Source organism: Heliconius melpomene, chromosome 19 (assembly GCF_056956725.1).
Source record: "Heliconius melpomene rosina isolate 202511_hmr_F chromosome 19, ASM5695672v1, whole genome shotgun sequence".
Lineage (NCBI taxonomy): Eukaryota > Metazoa > Arthropoda > Insecta > Lepidoptera > Nymphalidae > Heliconius > Heliconius melpomene.
The window spans coordinates 15799907-15814195 of NC_140407.1; the positions used below are offsets into that span (position 1 = coordinate 15799907).

At 32.9% G+C, this 14289-nt stretch overlaps 1 protein-coding gene and 1 non-coding gene across 3 annotated transcripts in view; both read right to left on the reverse strand.

The window, feature by feature from the left end:
- bru3 (CUGBP Elav-like family member bruno 3) overlaps nucleotides 1-14289 on the reverse strand; it is a 516795-nt gene that overhangs the window by 425516 nt on the left and 76990 nt on the right. The gene's annotated exons all lie outside the window — the stretch shown is intronic.
- TRNAS-UGA (transfer RNA serine (anticodon UGA)) lies at nucleotides 11089-11170 on the reverse strand. Its single transcript has one exon. It is a non-coding gene; the product is annotated as a tRNA-Ser (tRNA).

Sequence of the window (14289 nt, forward strand, 5' to 3'; positions counted from 1 at the left end):
TTTGTTACTAATGTTAGATTTACTACTACAGTAACTTAAGTTATTTTTTTTATATATTAGTAGGTTTTTTCAGTTTGCTGTTAACTGCAGAGAGAGCGAGAAAAGGAAAATTATTTGAAGTGGATGGAAATCGAACACACAATCGTCGCGCTTTCAATTTCATTTTTTAGTATCACGTATATACAGCAGGATAGGCACTAAGAATCTGCATTCCACACATTCTGTATTTTTTTTCGAAATATTTCGTGTTGAGGCACAAGGTGGAGGAAATTAATAAAAAATAAAATTACTCGATCCCGAGTTTTCTCGGGATTTATCCCGAGTGGATATTGAACCCACAGTTATCATATTTACAAACGCTGCCCCTATATGCTGCGACGGAAGGTCCAATAAACTATAAAGACTGGCAAAAATCTATTATATAAAATATATAAATCTAGGTCGAAGTAATGGGCACCTTATAACCAAGAAGATTGGTTAATTCGCGATGCGTGTTTATTCTATTAATAGCTAGGCAATGAGTGTAAGGAAATGAGATCACGACCGCGTTACACTTAGCGTTTCGTTAGAGTATTTTTTTCCATTTATGTTTTTGACTTCACATTTTTTTTTTACATTGATAATTTTATTTAATTTGTAAGATAATTCTGCAAAAAAAAGCCTCACGTTGTTACCCGCATCTCCTTTCTCCACTTTCCTCCTAATTTTAGAGACATTGCATTCTGAGTAGAAAGGGCGAAAGGGTAAGGAATGATTATAATAAGATGTTTGAGGATTGAACCCATAAACATGGCGTTTTTATTCAAACCCGGTCCCACTGCGCCACAACGGTCTTGGTTAGTTATTAACATTTAAATTTTATGTAGGTATACTGTCCTTCTATTAAACGCCGAAATCGGACAGAAATATTACTAAATATTTTCTTGTAAGTACCTACTTTAAATTATATTAAGTGTGGCGTTGAGTTCTGCAATTCTACACACAAGATGTCGAAATAAAGCAATTAAAACAAAGTGTCCTGGCACTAGATTCTTTCTGTCTCTCCGCTATCCGCGCTAAGAAAACCTAAAGCTTAAAATATAAAATTATTAATTAGATTAAAACAATATTTATGAGAAAACAGAAGTAAATAAATATAAAAACCACTCGTGTGTACCATTTGTATACTTAACGTACTTTTGTTTTGAGTAAGTGAATTGAAATAGCGATTCAGATATCCAGTACTGCCGACGTTAAGTTATTACAGCATCCGAATCAAAATAAATATAAGTCCATTTTTCATTCTCGTACGAAGTGAATTAAAAAAGATTCATTAAATAAATGTCGAGGCTGTTATGGCACAGCGGCACATCTTCTAATTGTAAACGTCGATTGTTGATACGAATAATTTCATAATATAATTCAATTCAATAATATATAGTAACTAATTACTTTTCTTTATTTGGTAGCTTGACAAAGTGCGGCATTAAGGTGCGCCACTCAATAAACAATGTCTTGAAAACTGGGCGGAAAGTGGAAAACAGAATAATAACTACGTTCTCTCTGCCTACCCTGCTATATGCGGAATACGGCATTAAAAAATTTGATGTTGATGATGATGATGATCTCAAATTTTATCTTGTGGTGTTGAAATTTTAATACATTCGTTATACTATTCAGTCTCTCATGTTTTCTTACGCATATTAAGCAGAAAAAAATCTGATGATGAGTGATCACCGTCACTCAGTGCTACTTTAGTAAGAAAATTAATAACTTACAATATTAAACGAAAACTGGCTCGAAGGACCAAAAACAGTTAATAAAATTATTCAACACACTCAAGCCATCCAAATAAATGAAAATAAAGCATCTGAATGAAGAGTTTTGATTGCTCATAAATACTTATTTCATTTTACATGTAACGTACATCGTATACATTAATTAATTCACAACGAATACAATATGCATTTAATGGCAATAAAATTTCAATGGGACACAATCTGCGTCGAATTAAAGCAGAAACGTTTCGTGCCGGAAACGATATGCCATGTGTAAAAAATAAATATATCTACATACATATATACATATAGTAATAATTTGAGCGATTGAATGAATGGTTGGGAAAAATGTGCTCGCGCCTGTAGTTGCATTAACGTATGTAAATGACGTTAAATGGCCCGGTAAAGTGGCGACATCTGCTCTGAGATTAATGAGAAAGGTGAAATATTTATACATATAAATACCTATCCATTTTATTGTTATTGATAATAACTAATTACTAAATAATAACTAATTAGCTGTAGCTGTAGTATAACGCTGTCTTCCGCATAAAGTATAGCAGAGTTAGCAGAAGGAACCTGGAAGGAGTTGAGTGGAAGCGTTGACTTTTTTATATAAATTAACTTTTTTATATATATTTGATGTACTTGAAATAGCCTATCTAAATATTTTGTAGTTGAGTAATACTTGAACAGTGACTTGAAGGTGTAAGAAGGAGAAAAACTTAACAGTGGGTTCTCTCTCCTCACCCCAATTGATAAGGAAAGCTCGTAAAGATCAAATATTAGTATAGTGTATAAGTATAATCATAACACTTATAAATGACGGTACTGTTACTTCAACTCAGGGATAGCTTAAGTAGGGAACCCATAAAACGAAGATTACTCTCAGTTGTGTTGTGTTCATAATGCTTATGTTGAGTCAGTTGAGATTAAATGTTGCGAGCCGACATTCTACGCCTTAAATAGTCAAAAGATTTTAGTATATTTCAAAATTTCAGTAATATACTAGCACGCAGTGGGGTAGCGCTGGATTGGACTGCAGCGGGATGCGATAGTTGTTTGTACGATTCTCACTTTGGGATATAATTTATTTCAATTTAACGGTACAATGTCTAATTTTGTAAAATCATCCGATTATAATGAACCTCGTATTTTCCTTAAATTGGGATAATATCTCGGTATAATATTAAAGTATTTCAAACGTCAATATGTATTTTTTTATTTCTGGCTAATTTGTACACACATACAAACATAATATATTAGACATCTAAATCGATCGTCTACTTATTTATTATGTACCAACATCACAGACATACATGTCATTGATAACCGTCTTTATTGAAGTCAGCTCAAACACAAAGATCCACGCTGTATCCCACACATTACAGGACAGCCAAAGAAAACTTATTACCAACTTTTCACGTAATTATTAATATATTACATATCGATAGGCGGTTTTCAGCCCCGTGCTTTGTCTTTTTCCGGATCGAGTAAAAAAAAATAGTTAAATTTTGGAGCGAAACGATCCCTTAACCCCCTGCGTAACAAGAGCCTCAAAAAATTAATACAAAACATAAAAAAAATATTCCCATAAAACAAAATGGGTATAAACTATAAAAATTCGTAAAAATATGCATTTTTTTCAACAATAATCCATTAGACAAACGAGGTCTGAGCAAACAGAACAATGGGTATAATGCAATCCAATGACTAATCGACACCGCATCTGCGGCGCAGTTTCAAGTAATACCCAGCTATATATTACTGTTTTAATGCTCTTTTACTAAATATGAATAAATATTTTTGTATTGCAATGAATAATATTTATTCGTTTAAACCTTTTTTTAAATTATGATATATGAATAAATATTTAATGTTGAATGGGGAATGAACACGTTATTATAAGTTTAAATGTATTTATGTAAGAATAATTTTTACGTCACAATGTAAGTAATCACGGTATACAGAGGAAACTGGGGACCTAGTGTTAAAACTCAACAAGAATTTGCTCAACGTCTCAAGAACACTTGCCAACTGCCGCCACCGACGGCTGCCACCTAAAATAATTAATGATATGTTTTTATTCCAAACAAATTTGATTCACGTCATGATTACCTATAAAAAGGAAAGAGTTCGATCAGAGGGCTTTAAAAATATTTTCTTTAAAACCTCTTATTAGTTACACGAAAACGCAAAGACGATAAGAACCTTACCTTTTTCAATATAAAATTTAAAAGAAATAAAAAGTACTGTATTTATTTACCTTAAGTATATCGGTCGAGGAATAAAAAGGAGCGATTAGGGTACGCACCGGTCGGGGTTCGTTAAGAATTTATATTCACCCAACATTCTCGCGTTAGTATATTCATGTGTAAATTTTATTGCTAGGCTCTATAGAATTTTATATTTTTTTGTATAAGTATTTTGGGCGTTGAATGGGAAATTTACTGTTTATATCTTATTTATAGCTGTTAAAAATATTATAATTTGTTAAGTTGAGGTTGGGCAAAGTCATTGACGATCGTTGTCATCGTTGTCGTTCGCCAAGGCGAAGCGAAGCGTAGTGAAGATAAAAATAGCTCAGTGGCACAGCGAGTCGAGACATTTGTAAGTTCAAAGTCAAAAATACAACGCGACGTAGTGCTTTGCTACTAAACACGTCATATGTTGACTGGCAATTTAAACACTAGGTTCCGTCTGTCTAACCTGCTATATGCGAGATACAGCTTGAAAATAGCTAAAGAAAAATAAAACTAATATTAAACCAAGGTCAACTTATTATAGATTACTAAAAAACAGTCTAATCTAAAATCTGATCTATTAAAAAAATATAGTCTAATAGCATCTCCACAAGAGTAACTGGAAATTCCTATAAAACGCATTCAAACTCAATTGAGATTCATGTCTAGTGCAAAATGGAGGCTCACTCCATTGCTTCTCTTTTACCAACCACTCACTGCGTGTTCGAACGTATCACGCTTTCCGTTTAGAAAATGTGCGGAACTATAAAACTGCAACGCTAAATGAAAAGATTTTTTTTACGTGTTTAGAAAATGTATGACAAATTGCACGTAACGGGATTTGAAGCCGCACCTTGGATGGTTTCCGAGGTGCCTGGGTTTTATACGTTTTCTAAAAAAGTAAAAAATATTTTCACTAAGTGTGGTCAAAACTAACACTTATAGCACTTTTAAAATGTTAAAATATTTTTTATCTTTACGTTATATTCTGCAAATAATTGAAATACAGAGGGTAGCTAGTGCTAGGACGCCGTTGTCCAGTTTTCAATATAATGCATAAAAATAATTCTGCTCATAACCGTAGCGTTTGCAATAAGACGCTGTTCTGATGAAGCTGTTTTTTTGTATTGTATTTTTCTTTAAGTCTCGATAAAAATTAATTTACACAACAACCTGGAAAAACATAATAACAGCGTCAAGTCTTATCATTGTCACGAATTTGAACGAAAGCAGAGGACGGAGTGTATCGTTCGTTATATGATTGTTTTTTTACAACTCTACACAGCATCCCGCATATAAATAACACTTTACATACAACCTAGTGCTACAACACTCCGTTACTCATTTTCATAATTAATTAATACATTTCCAACGGTGGAAATAGATGTTACGCGATATATTGGATAAAAATATTTTCATTAAGTATATAATTTCTTTTTCATTTTCAAAGTGAGTCAGATTTTTGAAGTCATTTTAGTAAATGTTTGTAACTTTCATACTACTTCAAAGTGTTATATAAGATTTAATTACCTAAAATTAAAATGTCTGCCTGTTTTTCTGTAACGTGAATGTAGATTTTTCTTTGAAAATATGTTGATAACTTATTCATTTGCATATAATTTTGCTACTTTTTAAAGATTGTTTTATCCCCGAAGCTTGGTTTTTAATGTTAATTTCAGAAAAGAAAAATAAATTCATGGTAGGGAAGCGGTGCATTTTTAGTTGTGGATTCGATTCCCACTTGAAGAATTAGTAATTTTACGAGTGTTTTCACACTCTCGTAATAAGAGAGAGCACTGAACATGAAAATAGTATTTTAACACTCAGCCTCCTCTGCTATTTGCGAGATATAGGTTGGAGCTAAAAAAAGATATAATAAAAATGGACATACGTTTCATCGATTTATAATTTCGTACATAATTTATTCATTCGCTTTCATAGGCCTCGTCAGCTTTTTACAGTAGCCACAGGATAAATTTCGATCATTTTTTTGCATTTCGTTATGTAAATAAAATATTTTCTGTATTAAAATGAAATTATTGCCTACGGATAGGATTGGACGATACGACTACGATAAGTAAATTACATGAAAAAATGTAAAATAAAAGGCAACCATGTTAAATTCGAAACTTGATGATACGAGTTTTATATTCGCATTCGTGTTTAATTGGAAATAGCTAAGATAATGCTTGACATATGAGACACTTTAAGTGTCCGAAGAAACTCTGATCGTTAAATTAAAAATATTTAATTTCCTCGAGTGGGAATCGAACCCACAACCGTACGTTTACAGTCGTACGCTTCTGTTTCCCCACCACGACTGACCTCATTACTTAAAAAGAATATTAATGCTATTCTACTACAATAAACTGTTAAAGCGACGACACTAAGCTAAAACGAAAACTCGCCTACTTCCGTCAATAGGAATGAAGCTAAGAGACACTTTACTGTCACGTCAAACAACATTTTTATTTGAACTCAACACTGACAAAAGAACCCAAAGTGGCTGCGAATACTGAATTATTAATGTTGCTGTACAGAAATTCTTGAAAAAAATTCCATATTAATACGAGACGGTTGAAGTGTGGTTAGGAAAAGAAATTGTAAGCGTGTTTCAATATAACTTGGGGAAGAACTGATCAAAAATATTTACAATTTTTACATCTGAATGTAACGACATGAGACGATTGTGGATTCGATTTCCATTCGAAGGAGTAAAATATTTTCATTTTCACGTTTTGGTAACAAGACAAAGCGCGGTGTTTAGTTTCGCCACTGAACAAGCAAAATCTTGAAGCGGGCAGTAGGTATTGGAAGGAACCTCTGCTATATGATGGATACAGCGGAAAGCTAAAAAAAATAAACCGGAATCTGTAAGCTTCCAGCGATGCGTGAAAATAAAAAGAAACCAACTCTAAAGTAAAAATACTGAATTACCAATGTAGATGCTGTAAAGAGATTCTTAGTATTTTCCATATTCTTGCCATTATTATCCGCCTTAAATGATAACCGGGTAATAATTTTGTCTTTGAGAATGCCTCGTTATTTTTAAAGGACCAGAATCTTTGTAAAAGCTTGAAATTTTGACCGAAACATAATAAGCAAGCGATTTTATCTTTTTTTTAGTAATACTAAAATTCGCTTACGTAAAGAGGCCAGCGTGGTACGGTGGCATAATTGTGTGACGTTGTAGACGTGACGGTTCTGGGTTTTATTCCCACTCGAGGAAATTAAATATTTATTATGTTCATTTATTCGCTCTTGTGACAAGACAAAACGCGGCGTTGAGTCCCGCCACTCAACATGCAATGACTCGAGCATCTCGGTGAAAAGTGGGTAACAGTTCTGTCTGTATACTCTGCTATTTGCGGGACACAGTTTGAAACTGAAAAACAAACACAAATATGTGTTACAGAAAATCACTTAGTTGGAAGTATTTTAGTTAGTTTCCTATTTTCTGCTTAATTTTCGAAGTGGAACTCAACACCGTAAATGCTCACTAGAGTTAGCTCTGGAAAATAAAAATGCATTACCTCGAATGGGCCTCAAACCCACAACCCTCGCGCTTATAATCAAACCACATCACACAACGTTGGCCTTAAGAGCTATTTATCTTAGCTTTTTGTTAATAGCAAACTGTAAAATATGAAAGTATTAATGCCACTCCCTTACTTAGAAGGCAGAGTCCGTACCTGAAGCTGTAAATTATTCATAACTTGCCACTAAGTACCAGACAGTTAAAACATTGTTTTGCTATTACACTCAAGTATGAGATTATGCGAGATATTTTGAATTGTGGCCAAGAAAGAGAGACAGGTAATAAAGGTGTTGGCAAGTTTGAGATATAGTTTACTTTTTTCGGAGAAAATACTGTAAATAGTGTTTTTATAATTTGGTAAAGAGGTTATTTTTTTTGGATTGTATAGGTACTCAATTTACTCTTATATTTTGAAAACTTTGTGATAAATTAACTTTGAGCGGACATAAGATACCTTTTTTATTTTTTTAAATATTATCCTTTGGATATTATTTATAAATAAGTTTAAGCGAGCGAAGCCGCGTATGGGTCTCTAGTATTTATAAATAAATATAAGTGCATTCCCAATTTAATATAGAAACGTAGTGCGCTTAAAAGTAATTAAGTGATTCAAAAGCAATAGCGAACTTCTAAAAGGAAATACTAAATCAATAAGCTTTGAAAGCTCTTTAGAAATGCAGAAAAAAAACAGCTCCAAGAACTTCAAATACTTCAATAGTAGACCGTATTGTATTTTCTTGAACTGAATTGCCCCACAAGCTATTTGTCACAATGTCTCTCATTGTTGCTGTATTTTGAGATTATTTCAGTGGGAAATTATATAATGGGTACTTTTACAATTATAGATATACAGTTCATTTGTCAATAATGATATAATTGGTTTTTTTTGTAAAATATGTGAAATATGTCTTTGCAAGAATACATATTTAACGTGTTTTACAAAAATAAATATTTCTATGCAAAACGATTATTAACAGAAAATAAAAAAGTAAAAAAAAAATTTTAAGTTAAACGGTTTTATATTGCAGATAAATGTACTAAAAGCTAAAAAATAATTTCATAGAAATTATGATTACTAAAAATTAATTGTGGGGCACGTCCAATATCTACAATTGAAAGACATAGCGTGAGACTTCACCCACCTAGTGGTAAGTAGCAAGTGTCCCCACGATTTTATTTTAGTAATCATAATTTCTATGAAATTATTTTTTAGCTTTTAGTACATTTATCTGCAATATAAAACCGTTTAACTTAAAATTTTTTTTTTACTTTTTTATTTTTAAGTTTTTAGTTTTTATTTCTCATGCTATTCAATTCGTTGAAATGAGGCTCGATGTCTCATTATTGCAAGGTTAATGGAGAATGTTACGAACGACCCCCCCAGAGGTCCAATAGAGGGACAAGGCTATGTACAACAAGATGTGCCTGAATCTTGAGGGGAAAACGCTAACGACATATCATTTTTATCCACCTAGTGCCATACAGTTCTCGGCGCGCTTTTACCTTTTACCTTGGGTGGTACCCCTAGCGACGTATCATTTTTAGGCACCCTATAGCCACAGTCCTCGACAGGATACCAGATCTTGACTTAGGTGGGAGATTCATATTGTAATTGTGTATAGTATACTGTATTATACTTACCAAGCCCTTTATTTTGATACCCATATTGATGGGATTGAAAACTACATTATCCGCCATTTTGTAGCAGTGGCCATCTTTGATTTTGATTTTGTATAGTGCACTGAATTCTACTTGACAAGCCCTTTCATTTGATACCCATATTGATGGGATCGAGAAAACTAACTTGTCCGCCATCTTGTAGCGGCGGCCATCTTGGATTTTGATTTTGTATAGTCCACTGAATTCTGCTTGACAAGCCCTTTCATTTGATACCCGTATTGATAGGATTGAAAAAAACTAACTTGTCCGCCATCTTATAGTGGCGGCCATCTTGGATTTTGATTTTGTATAGTCCACTGAATTCTACTTGACAAGCCCTTTCATTTGATATCCATATTGATGGGATTGAAAAAAACTAAGTTGTCCGCCATCTTGTAGCGGCGGCCATCTTGGATTCACAATAATATTGAATATGGATAATTGTATTGTCACCAGAATCAAAGGCGTATACCAAATTTCAGATCAATCGGTTAACGGGAAGAGGGTTAAATTTCAATTACTAAATTTGACCCAAACAAACAAACGGGGTGAGCTAAATAAAACCGTTTAATAATTAAACCTTAACACAAGGTTCCCAGGTTCCCTATGCCTAACTTGCTTTGTGCGAAATACAGCGTGAAACTTAGGAAAATTTGTTCTATACTTTCTGTCCAGACAACTATATTTGTACATATTGTTCTATAGTAAAACTGATCACCTGTCAAACCATACCTTGTTTACACAGCTACGTTAGAAGAAAAATTTCACATCTGTTTAAATACTAGTAAATATAACATTTATATAATACAACTATGCTCTGTACTCACATTATAAAGCTAAAACCGACGTGTTTGTTTGGATGAATGCTCAATCTCAGGAACTACTATTTATTTTTATTTTCGGTTTGGTTTGCATTTATCGATGAAGGTTATTAGATACTGCGTTATCCACTTTGCAAAAGATCTATTGTAAAATATTCGATACGATATATGCTAAGTGACGTAACTCAAAGCTGTGCTTTGCCTCGTTACTAGAACAAGTAAATTAATTTCCCTGAATAGAAAATGTATGCTTTTATTACTGCACCACGAGCGACGGTTTCATATACAATGATATAACTGAAATATACAACAAATTAATCTGGTTAAAGAGTTTCATAAAAATAGTTTTCGTAACAGTGTTTTTGTCAATTTCTCGGCAATAAATAACACAAAGATTACCTAAACACGTTGTTGTGAAGCTTAAACTTACCCTTTTCAGAGTTAAAACGTACACAATGGAACAAGCAAAGTTTCGTGTGCAAACGGAACGACAAATAAATTTATCGTCTCAGGAGCACACATCTCTGAAAGCCACTGACTGTTTTGTTAAAGCTAGTACCGTAGCTTTTACAGTGGAAATTAAGTGTATTTTTATATAGCTTCACGCTGTATCCCGCATAGTAGGTCAGGCAGAGGGAAATTAGTGTTAAAACACACCATCCAATTTTCAGAATATTGCATGAGTGGCAGAACTCTATCTCGCATTTAGTTTTGTTATAAGAGCAAGAAAATTAAAAAAAATTAAATATATTGAATGGTGACACTCAACGCCACTACCGTCGTTTTACAAGAGTAGAGAAATGAAAATAATTTTAATTAATATTTCCTTTCAGTTGAATTTGAACCCAAATCCATCACGTTAAGTCCAATTTAATAAGTTAGTTTAGGTGAAGAATCTATATATACACAAGTTATATTATTAAACCGAAGAGTATGTTCCGTTAAAAACGCTAATCTACATAACTACTGCTACAAATAGAAAAGTCGTATTAGATAGCCCATAAGCCGAGACAGACTATAGGCTATGTCACATCACAAAAAAAATATTAAGAAAATATAAAATAAACAACCGCTGAGGACAGGATTCGAACCTGCGCGGGTATAACCCATTGGATTTCAAGTCCAACTCCTTAACCACTCGGACACCTCAGCTGTGGTACTATATAACTTAATATATAGACTAGTTTTTATTGGGATAATATGTTTATAGTAATAGAAACTAGTATTTTATAACTTCACGCTGTATCTTGCGTTCAGAAGATTAGTCAGAGGGAACCTAGTGTTAATACACTCTATTCCCCATATATTACCCAATTTTTGAGACATTGCCAGTTGAGGAACTCAAGACTGCCCCTAGTCTTCTTATAAAAGTGAGGATATGGATATGAAAATAATTAATTTGCACTAATAACCCAGAATTGCAATTGAATACACAATCGTCGTGTTTGGTGCCAGACACTGTGCCGCTGCGCCAACACGGCCTGTATTTTATTTATTGTTTATTCAAATGTATTGGAACAATGATAATATTATCACTAAATAGAAGCCGTATAGTGACGAAGCCAGTGTTTAACATCAACCAAAGATATAGTGGGTTCGATATCCACTTGAAGTAATGCTTATATTTAAATTATTTTCAATTGCTCGCTCTGATTCATCTTGAATACATCGTTGAGATCCGTTAATTAACACGGAATCAAAATTATGATTGGGTAGTAACAAAAGAACGGAAAGTCTTAACATTCACTCTACCTACCCTGCTTGATATACCTAAGTTCTAATTACTACCTAGTTATCAGTGTAAAGATTTTTTTATACTAATAATGAAAAAAATTGACCAAATTCAAACTCGCAAACGTCATATTCATTAAAATATTTTTCCACTGTACTACGACGAAGTCTAAGATATTTACATTAGCGGAATATTTTTCAATATAAAAAAAGGCTACCAAGTCGGTATGCAGCGAAAATGTTTGTAAAGGAAAACGAGACGTCCATGTAATTGTATTACGAGATTTTCAGATCTAATTTGTGTGTACGAATAAAAACTTTCCTTTAAAAGATACACTGAGTCGCAAGAATTTCTTTATACTTGCCAGTGGATTGAGTTTTTTTATTATAGAAGGGTGCGAAATGGTTATAAATTCGATTGTGAGCAAGTGTATTTTTCAGCTTCACACTGTATCAAATCTGTATGTATGTGGACATATAGCATGATATATGTTGCAAAGGGAACTTGGGAACCTAATGTTATGAAACTTGTTTCTTATTAAGATTCCGCTCTCCATTTTAGCCGAACTATTCAAATTCAAACCCTTATTAAAAATCGCAATAAAAATAATACAACATTAAGTAGCAAAATAGAATGATACCTTCGTTTAAGTACAAAAGAAAATAAAATAAAATACTAAAAGGCGTTGTCACGCAAGTGGTCAGTCATTTTCATTGATATTACTTAACATATAATTATAGTACTTTTTTTCTTCCTGAGCTATCTCGTACATAATGATAAGACACTCCACCCCTTCTTTCCGCCCAATATTAGAGATTGCAATATTGAGTCATGGCATGTCTAGATCTTATGAACGTGATCTACTTATAGTCAATTTACCGAGATCGATTGTGCATCGGTTCGATTCTCATTTAAAAGAAGAAGATATTTAATTATTTTTTTATTTTCTCCCTGCTTTGGTAACAACCAATGTGCATTATTGAGTCCCGCCACTCAACACGCAATGCCTCCAGGACTCGGCAAAAAGTGGGAAACGAAAGTATCTTAGTGAGAACGGTGTGTCCTAACACTAGGTTCCCTCTGTCTACCGTGCTTTGTGTGGGATACAGAGTGAAGCTGAAAAAAACAATCAATATTTATACGTGTTGGATACTAATACTTGGTTTTTGCATTAAGCAGTACTAGCGTTATAAAGATTCAATTCACTTGTTCTCTTCACCATTAAAATAAATAATTTAGACTAACGGCGCTCCTACAGTGCCTTGTTTGTGAAGAGCTTAAGCTTTAAGAATAGGTTTTACCTAGAGAATTTCATTTTTGTACTATATTTTTTCTATGTGCCTATGTATTTACAGTCTATTAAGTTACGTAATTCAATTTATTACGTAAAGGCAATATATTTGGTGAATATACATATAGAAAGTAATTTAAAAAATAAACCGACTGTATGACGAGTCAATTATACATGCTTATGTTATAAGCGTCCCTACATAATGCGTGGATATCCTAAAAACTGAACATTTGAATACTTTAGAAATACATCTCATTAAAATCATTTCAATACTTTTTTTTACTTTAAATTTTCGAGAAACTTGTGGACAGATATCTTACACACTTATAAAATTTAGCAGCGACCTTGGAGACCTAAATAATCAATACTCAATTGTTATGTAAATTCTAAAAAATATCACAAAGGTACATCTGGAAAAGCAAACAAAAATCGTTAACTTCCCTTTTTGTAAATCAATTACAAATTAAATAACATTCTAAGTAGACATCAACAAAAACAGTAACAGATTAAATAGTTATACGTAAAGATCTCAGTTGTTTTAAAGTACTGCATATTCCATAAAGATTTCGACGACAGCCCAGACTTTCAGGCTAATGGACTAAACTACTTTTGAGTTTTAACGATCTTCACTTAGAGCTAATGTTGCTTCACAAAATGCCTCGCAAACGGTCGACGCTAAAACAGCTAAGGGATGAAAAATAATTATGGTAAACATATATAGGGAAAGGTAGAAGGGAATTGTATGAAAATATTCTTGTAATATTCATGAGAGATTCTGTATAATTTTAGCTTAATCATATATTATATGTGTCGTTGAACTACTTAACGAAAAAAAATCGTTCTCTCCCGTTACTATAGACATTTTAGGGAACATTATCTCAGTGGTCCCAATATTCCTCAAAGACCATAGCACAGTGTTCTACGCCGCGTAGTTCCGGCTGTGTTCTCGACTCAGAAACGGGAGAGTTTCTCTATTTTTAATATATTTTTAAATATTATTTATTTATTTTAACCTTTTTCTTGACATATATTCAAATTGCTTATAAGTAATAATTACCGTTATTTATTATATGAATATCATAGCGCTTACCTGAAACAAATATAAAACGTATTAGTTCATTAAATAAATCGTTGCTACTTGATTAAATTATAACATTTAGATTATTCTAATGATGAATTTTGAAATAGGGTACCATTAAACACAAAGAATAGAAAACGTGTAAAAGTTTGAAAGTAACGGGTCTCGAA